This window comes from Lolium perenne, chromosome 4 (assembly GCF_019359855.2).
Source record: "Lolium perenne isolate Kyuss_39 chromosome 4, Kyuss_2.0, whole genome shotgun sequence".
Taxonomy (NCBI): Eukaryota; Viridiplantae; Streptophyta; class Magnoliopsida; order Poales; family Poaceae; genus Lolium; species Lolium perenne.
Window position 1 is genome coordinate 383,563,611 of NC_067247.2, and position 9,681 is coordinate 383,573,291.

Sequence of the window (9,681 nt, forward strand, 5' to 3'; positions counted from 1 at the left end):
TGTGGATGGCAAATATCAAACACTTGGACCTCCTTTGCCTTTTTCACCCGGAAGTGTTCCATCAAAGCTTCTTCTTGGAGAGCGTTCAACTTCATGAGCAAACGCTTGTCATTTTCCATCTTGGCAATGTCGCTTTCATGAGTGCAACATGCACGGTCCTTGCTCAAGGGAAAGTACTCCTTCAATGTTTCTTCTTGCATGGAGTTGATCTCCATGAGCTTGGCTTCCCTTCTCTTCAAGGTGGCAATTTTCTCCTCATGATCACAACATGTATCCTTCTCCTTGCTCATACGGAGACACTCCTCCAACGACTCTTCTTGCTTGCTACTCAAACTCAATAGCTTGGCCTTGGTGATCTCAAGAGCGGCAATTTCTTCTTCATGGTTGCAACATGAGGTCTTTGATGACCCACAAGTATAGGGGGTGTATCGTAGTATCTTCGATAAGTAAGAATGTCGATCCCAACGAGGAGCAGAAGGTGTTGACAAGCAGTTGTGGTGAAGGATTCACTGTAAATGCTCACAGACAAGTATTCAGGGGGTTTTGATGTAATAGATGAATAAAGTACGAGTAAGTAAAGTGCGAGAGTAACAATTGCAGCGAGTGGCCCAATCCTTTTTAGCACAAAGGACAAGCCGGTTTGTTTACTTATAATGACCAAACGTTCTCGAGGACACACGGGATTTTAGTCTAATGCTTTCGCTACATACGGCTAATTAATCTTCATTGTTTTGATAAGTGTTGTGTGGGTGAACCTGTGATAATGTACCGCCCCTCCTAGGACTAATACATACTTGTGATTATACCCCTTGCAAGCATCCGCAACTACAAGAAAGTAATTAAGATAAATCTAACCACAGCCTTAAACTCTGAGATCCTGCTGTAACATCCCTGTTTTAACTAATCCTAAATAGGAGTTGTAATGTGCATCATGAGCATGACATGCATCATTTTATTTAACTCTCGAGAACATACATTGCGGAAAATTTAAAACACATTAAAAAATTGGCTATTTTATTTCCTATTTTAACTGTCTTCAAAATAGTTTCAGATATAGTTTGTCGGGTCGAAGAGACAAAATTAGCAGATATCACCGCATACATGAGTTACTAGAGCTAAATATCTAGCAATCTTTGGTTGATAGATATAAGCTACAGTACCATATATCCAAAATATCCAGAGGTGAGAACCACACTTGACATGAGCAGACGTGACCAACTAGTACTTGCCCACTCCAGGTCTCCAACACATCAGACCACCACACCCATCGTTATCTCCCCATCTCACCATTGCCGATCAAAACATTCAGCTCTCCAAGAACCATTTTCCAATCATGGCGACTACCTAGGAGAACCAGCGCCTTGAAGAGTAATTAAGACCCAGACTAGTCGCTGTTTTAGAGGAGAACCAGAGCAAGGAGGACATCAGGGGACGCATGGAGGGGGAGAAGAAGAGACCCAGCCACATCTCCGATCTGACCCTTTTCATATTTGAGACAGGTACAACTCGTATGTGAAGCCTCCAGTACTTGTTTCTCTGGTTCAAGATCCATTCCTTGTTTTCCCTGTGAGATGAACTGATGCCTGGAGGTGGAATAGAAGTATTTTGGATGAAAAGAGAGAAACATCAGATAGTCTAATTCATGATAGGGCTCGTTCTTAGCAAAGATTCCTGTAGCATCCATTCTCAGTTTTAGGTACCTTTTGATCTTGTTCTCTGAAGATTTTAATCAGTGGTGGTTAAAGTTTCAGCAAGAGAAAGAGAGCTACAGCAAACGATTTCAGTTTAAGTAGAACATAGCAGAGAGAGATCGGTTCTTGTAGTTCATTGTCAGGTTAGGTAAAAGAATGCTTCAAAATGGTTGCAAGTACACATTTCTGACTTGAGTTACACTGAAGCTCTTCTTCCTGCTAGCAAAGAAACAAGCTGACAGTATTTTCTTGAATCCATCCAATATTTGCATCTCTGCTGAACTCCCTTTACTGATGTGCAAATATCTTTCCAAACTGGATCATCTTAATTTGAATTCAACAAACAGCAGAAAGAAGTCAGCACTCAGAGCACTAGTTCTACCTCTACGTCTATGATCAAGTTTTTAGAATAAGAGCTAAAGCCCATGAAAAGCATCAGTTTGGCCTAATGGTTAAACTAGTTTCTATCCCAGGTTTTTTAGTCTAAAAGCTTCAGTACAGTACTCAACTTCTGAGCTGAGTGCTTACTAAAAAATTCGAGAGAGGTGTTCAGGGAGTTTAAAAGAGTAATTTTCGCATCTGTTGTTTTCCGTTTTCAGAGAATATCTGAACTTGTAAAATCCATAAATAATTCAGAAAAATTCAGAAAAATACAAAATTATATATCAATTCGATCAGAAAAACATTTCCTATTTACCTATCCATGTTTCATACATGTTTGAAACAATTAAATGTGGAGCTTATTAGAGAACCCTAATACACCCCTCTCATATGGCGGTGTCCGATGCCGGAACCCCTTTAAATTGACGATGCACCTAGGGTCTATTCAATTCCATTAATATGACATATCATCATCCTTGTATGCGCATTGCATCGATGCCATGTGTTGATTGTTGTTTTACCCTTTCCGGTATTTGCTTCTTCGCGATCGATATAGCACGAGTCCGAGACGATGAAGATCGACAACACCGAAGGTCAATAATTGTCCACCGACGACAAGTCAAGCATGCATCGAAGATCCACATTGGTTTGTCAGGGACAAAGGCAAGCCCTAACCTGGTTCATCTATGTTTTCGAAATGTTTTATCTGTGGTTCCTACATATCGCATACGATTCAACTGTCTTTTATCGATAGATAGAGTTACCCTATCTGTTGCATGTCCGACCTTTGTAGCCTCGATACCCTGATCCACTGCTCCTAGCATAACTAGGTTTGGCATGTGTGCGTCGCGAGAGCCTTTATCTCTTATGCTTAGCCATGCTTAGTTTGTTACGCTACTACTCCGGTCTTCGGACTGGAGCCTTACAATGAAATGAATCTAGCATGACAGGTTGACGTGGTAAGTATAGAGATGATGATGATAAACATGATTAAAGGCTCAGACGAGAGGCCACATTGGGATGTGGTGGGTTGTTTCGTTTCTGCCGACCCTAGGAACCGAGTTCTCGCCTCTTGAACCAAGACCGAGCGTACAACCACACGAGGCCCTATTATGGTACCCTCTCGACTCACTATCTTGCCTAGTAGATTCCATGAGTCACATAGTTTGCGCGTTATTTGGACATATGCATTGAAAATGTTTGTGAAAAGGTGCATAGCATACAGGTAGGTAAGCGTGGCCGAGGTGGCTTGGGTTAGAGTCCCTGGTGAAACCCACCTCGCCTCACATCGTTAAGGACCGACTTCGGGACTTGACCCGTTACGGCGGAACAATCCTTAGCGCGTGACTCATGGTCTCGGCAACAGCAAGGTAAAGGTCGTGGTCAACCACTCTCTGCCGGCTTTCCAAGGAAGAGAGCTAATGTACTGGCACTAAGAATCGGTTGGCACGTGTGGGTAAAGTTGTGCACCCCTGCAGGGTTAAATCTTTTCGAAAAGCCGTGTCCACGGTTACGGACGACTTGGGAATGGATTCTGTGATCATAGACAACTTGAACCTGATCGTAAAACTTGGCAAACAATGTGTGTTTACGGATACCTTCTCCGGGTGTTGAGGGGGTAATCCGAGGATAGTGGTTCGAGATGATGAAGATTGGTGGATACAATATGATGATCAGTAGAGCTAGAGTTATCGCTCTCTTATCCCCTTTTAAAGGTTCTAAGTAGTCGAACTTCTTCTCCCTCTTGTTTAACAAAGGAAAACTGGCTTTACGCAAAAGAAGCTCCACAGAAATGCCCGCATACCCGCTTTGCTAAAAGGTTGTACTAAGTCTTGCTGAGTCCCTGTACTCAGCTTTGCATGCTCTTGTTTCAGACGAAGTCGCTCCAACAGATGGTGGTTTCTATATCGACATCGACGAGTAGCTTGGGGTTCCCAGGTGGCAGCCTGGAATCTATGGGCTGGGACGTCACCGTTATGCTCCTGGCCTCTTAGGCCTTTTGCTATCTTGCTATGTCTAATAGCATAACTTTGCTTTCGTTGATTGATGTATGTCAGGTCAGTGACCTCTGATTGTAATACTTTGGTTCTTCGCTCAGTTATGAGCTTGTATTACTTTTTGAGTCGTAGAGTCACTGTTGTGTTACCGATTCTCTCACTGTAGTCTCCCGAGCTCTAGGTTAGGCGTATGTCAGACGAAGATCTGGTATTTGTCTAACTCTGATCCCGGGGGTGCCACAGGTTTTGGTATCAGAGCAGGACTGCCTGTAGGAAAACCCTTTCTACTGGTCGATGTTGAGTCTAGTGTTTGTGAAAACTATTTGAAAGCTAAAAGTATTTTCGAAAATCTGATTAGGCTTCTTTTTACTCCTTATCTGGTATCGCTCTAATTCTAAGGTGCCTTTCCTTCTGTTGATTTGAAAGTTTTTCTATCTCTTCTAGTTTTTCAAACTTAGGTGCCTCAAGGGCATGACGTCTCTAAACCAGTTGACCTAGTGCAGAGTTCTCTAGAGTCGTGTGTGTTCTTTGCCTCCTCTTTGTTTTGTTTCAATAGAGAGATCTACTTCCATCATGACCTTTCTATTTTGTGGGTTCCACAAAATTCTGTTCTAGGCTTCGAGCTTTCCTTTCGCCTTGAATGTCTCCTTTCTATTTTCTTGGGTACTTCGGAAGCTATGCATTGCTTCTAGAAGCTACACCGTGATCACTACCTCAGCAGTGTCCTCCGTGTCACTCATCTAGTGGTTAATCCTTTCTCGATTTTTAACCTTGGACTTGAACCGAAGATCCCCGATTGTGCTGGATTCTAATGAATCTTAGTACATGAAGCTGACCTTTAACCCAAGATCCATGCCATTGAACACTGGTGTTAATGTTCAAACATTACATTAGGATGGCTGAATTCAAATCAAGTTATCCTTCAAGCTTGTGGTTATTGTCGTGTTGAACTGCGGCAATAAAGGTCTTTCCCTTCCACTAGCTATCGCAGAGGTTCTTTCACTGAAACAAATGGATCACGACACGAGTGCTCTTTGTGAGTCTCGCATCTATGTCTGTGACTCTGCCACACCTCCCTTTCCAGCATGAGTTTCCCAAGAGTGTTAACTTGTGCATCTACATCTCAGGAATTCTGATCCTGATTGTGTTCCTCCTATTTAGTTTCTTTCCAACCTTTGTCTGCTAGTGAGTAGACAAGTTCTAAATGTGCATTGGTGTTTTCCAAATGTATGTTATTCTTGTGGTTCTTCAAGACATTCCACTTCAGTATGTCAGAAGAAACAAACTCCATTACCTCGTCTGTTTCTAAGACTTGGTCAAAGTGTTGTGTTCCGCAGATTAAGAGGCCTCGTGAGCTTGTCTCGTTTCTACCTTGGAGTATCACCTCTTCTATATCATGAGGTCGTGTTGTGTATCATGGCCTTATTGATGAAGTGATTCTCTTGCACGTCTTTACTTGCCCTACCTCCGAGCTATACGTGCTTGGGAATGTTGGGGTGTTTGTATTGATGTGGCTATCCGAGATTCTTAGCAATTGATATTGCTTCGAGATTCAAGGACATTTGTGTCATTCTTAGCAGGATTGGTTCGCCAATTATTAAGTGAAGTTTTATTGTGCTGCCAAGTCCATTCGTTCAGGCGCACATCTTCGGTCAAAGAGTTAGGTTTATGCCGAAGCTCTCAAGACCATATCATATTGCTTTGTAAAGCAAGATCCCCTCTTGAATTCAGTGATATACCGGTGGTTCGTGATATTCTAGTTGTCTTTCTAGGAGTATCACCATGTTGTTACATGACCGTGTTGTCGAGTTCATGAGTACGTTGGTTCGTTCAACTACTCCTTCTCGAAGAGCCGTGCTGGATAACCCTGGACTAGTTGGTATAGCTTAATCAACAACTTGGAGAGTTGAAAGACAAAAGGTCTATCCAACTTTGTTCCTTCATAAAGGGATGTCTAGTGTTGTTTGTGTTGAAGTCAGAAGGTATCTCCTTTATGGATATGCTATCTTTCCCATATTTGATTTGAGTTTGGGCTATCATCAAATCAAACTCAGTTCCAAGGACTATCTTGATGATGCTTATACTCATGGTGTCTCGTCTGAGTATACCTTCATGTCCTTTGATCTGACCAATACTTCTGCCTCGTTCATGCAAAATATGAGTTCCTCATTGGAGTATCTTGATAAGTTTGTTATTGAGCCCCTCAATGATATTCTTATTTCCTCCATGTTTAAAGAGGTTCATATTGAACAATTGGCACTAATATTGGAAAGTTTTGAGAACCATCCTTGTGTCATCACGAAGTATGTGTTCTGGATGTTGGAAGTGACCTTCTCTGGTTCACGTGCATTTGCTGAAAGATGTCGCCGTGGATCTGCGTCGAGTTCCCTTTGTTTTCCTCGGGAAGCATCCCAAGTTGGTCAGGCATGTGCGAATTATTCTTTAGATGGAAGGTTGTTACCTCCATTCCTTGAAACATTCCTCTATGCACACTAAGCTACTGACTGGTTTGTTCAAAAAAAAGAGAAGCAGCTGAAGAGCTTCAATATCTTCTTTGATGTCCCCATCAGGACTCACTTGTGTTACATTGCAAATTCATATGCACGCAATTGCCTTTGGCAGTCGCATCCATATGTGTTACGCAATCTAGCTCAATCTTTTTGAGCTTGACATTGTGGTCCATATCTTGAGAATCTATCGACTTTACCTTAGTGGTAACTGTTGAAAATTTCTAATTGGACATGATGAGTCTGAAATATCTTTACACCTAACCTAAGCTGAATCTCAAGCGGCAATGATGGTTGGTGTTTCTCAAGGATTTTTGGGATAGGTCTCTTTGTAAATCCGACAAGATTGATGTCGTGGTTAACACAATTAGTTGGAATACCTAATGCCAAGATTCTTGAAGCAATAAGAATAACCACTCTCCATAAGGATCTTGTGCGACTTATTCTAGGAGTTGCCCTTATGATGCTTTTCAATTCCGAAGTCTTGACATTCGCTTGATGACCTATTGAAGGCTAGTCAATAGCCTAATATTGGTGCCTAGAACATCAAGGAGAACTGTATAATCAGAGTTGCTTAATATCTCTCGGTCAATCCCTCGAAATCATTTCTCCGGTGACAACCACTCCGTTAGGAGAAATTTTACTCCCGGTGATCATTGACATTTGACTAGCAAGTGATCCTCCCCTTCCTGTTGTTTGTATCTGAAGTTCCAATCAATTTGCACGTTGTGTGAATTCGTCAGTCATCTACGCCCCAACCTCTTGTTTAGGCAACAATCATCCTTGTCCAAAGAGTGACTATGATTTTGAAGTCCAAAGTTTCTCTCGTTGGATAATCAATATAATTGTGCTTCTACGAGTCACCCTCTATAAGAGTGCTTCGTCATGGTATCAAAGACAGTTTAACCCCTCGCCATCTTATCCCTTTGTAATCTTGTCAAGCGTGGAGCAATTGCCTATCAAAATTTGAAACTTCTTCCGTCTCCTCCGTTACCTTGACGTGTTTCATGTTTGTTAGCTCCAGAGTTGTTTTTCAACACTCCTTACATGAGTTGATCATGAGATACTCGATCTTTTAAAGATCCACCATCCAGAGTTATTCCCTCTTTCCTTTAGGGTGAAGAAAGCAAATGAAGAGTTCTTCATGGTGTCATGGATCAACCTCTTCAACAAAGAAGATCATCCTGCTATCGATAAGCTTGTTGAAGACCGGTGTAGTCTTTGTTACTTTCTCTTTTCCTACCTTAGGAATCTCGGGGACGAGATTCTTGTAAGGGGGATAGAGTTGTAACATCCCTGTTTTAACTAATCCTAAATAGGAGTTGTAATGTGCATCATGAGCATGACATGCATCATTTTATTTAACTCTCGAGAACATACATTGCGGAAAATTTAAAACACATTAAAAAATTGGCTATTTTATTTCCTATTTTAACTGTCTTCAAAATAGTTTCAGATATAGTTTGTCGGGTCGAAGAGACAAAATTAGCAGATATCACCGCACACATGAGTTACTAGAGCTAAATATCTAGCAATCTTTGGTTGATAGATATAAGCTACAGTACCATATATCCAAAATATCCAGAGGTGAGAACCACACTTGACATGAGCAGACGTGACCAACTAGTACTTGCCCACTCCAGGTCTCCAACACATCAGACCACCACACCCATCGTTATCTCCCCATCTCACCATTGCCGATCAAAACATTCAGCACTCCAAGAACCATTTTCCAATCATGGCGACTACCTAGGAGAACCAGCGCCTTGAAGAGTAATTAAGACCCAGACTAGTCGCTGTTTTAGAGGAGAACCAGAGCAAGGAGGACATCAGGGGATGCATGGAGGGGGAGAAGAAGAGACCCAGCCACATCTCCGATCTGACCCTTTTCATATTTGAGACAGGTACAACTCGTATGTGAAGCCTCCAGTACTTGTTTCTCTGGTTCAAGATCCATTCCTTGTTTTCCCTGTGAGATGAACTGATGCCTGGAGGTGGAATAGAAGTATTTTGGATGAAAAGAGAGAAACATCAGATAGTCTAATTCATGATAGGGCTCGTTCTTAGCAAAGATTCCTGTAGCATCCATTCTCAGTTTTAGGTACCTTTTGATCTTGTTCTCTGAAGATTTTAATCAGTGGTGGTTAAAGTTTCAGCAAGAGAAAGAGAGCTACAGCAAACGATTTCAGTTTAAGTAGAACATAGCAGAGAGAGATCGGTTCTTGTAGTTCATTGTCAGGTTAGGTAAAAGAATGCTTCAAAATGGTTGCAAGTACACATTTCTGACTTGAGTTACACTGAAGCTCTTCTTCCTGCTAGCAAAGAAACAAGCTGACAGTATTTTCTTGAATCCATCCAATATTTGCATCTCTGCTGAACTCCCTTTACTGATGTGCAAATATCTTTCCAAACTGGATCATCTTAATTTGAATTCAACAAACAGCAGAAAGAAGTCAGCACTCAGAGCACTAGTTCTACCTCTACGTCTATGATCAAATTTTTAGAATAAGAGCTAAAGCCCATGAAAAGCATCAGTTTGGCCTAATGGTTAAACTAGTTTCTATCCCAGGTTTTTTAGTCTAAAAGCTTCAGTACAGTACTCAACTTCTGAGCTGAGTGCTTACTAAAAAATTCGAGAGAGGTGTTCAGGGAGTTTAAAAGAGTAATTTTCGCATCTGTTGTTTTCCGTTTTCAGAGAATATCTGAACTTGTAAAATCCATAAATAATTCATATAAATTCAGAAAAATACAAAATTATATATCAATTCGATCAGAAAAACATTTCCTATTTACCTATCCATGTTTCATACATGTTTGAAACAATTAAATGTGGAGCTTATTAGAGAACCCTAATACACCCCTCTCATATGGCGGTGTCCGATGCCGGAACCCCTTTAAATTGACGATGCACCTAGGGTCTATTCAATTCCATTAATATGACATATCATCATCCTTGTATGCGCATTGCATCGATGCCATGTGTTGATTGTTGTTTTACCCTTTCCGGTATTTGCTTCTTCGCGATCGATATAGCACGAGTCCGAGACGATGAAGATCGACAACACCGAAGGTCAATAATTGTCCACCGACGACAAGTCAAGCATG

The 9,681-nt window shown here is 41.4% G+C and overlaps 1 long non-coding RNA gene across 1 annotated transcript; it reads left to right on the plus strand.

The window, feature by feature from the left end:
- The first annotated feature begins 969 nt into the window (after positions 1-969).
- Positions 970-4,326, plus strand: LOC139830735 (uncharacterized). The gene is made up of 3 exons (XR_011744129.1): positions 970-1,499; positions 2,629-2,735; positions 3,947-4,326. It is a non-coding gene; the product is annotated as an uncharacterized lncRNA (long non-coding RNA).
- The last annotated feature ends 5,355 nt before the right edge of the window (positions 4,327-9,681 follow it).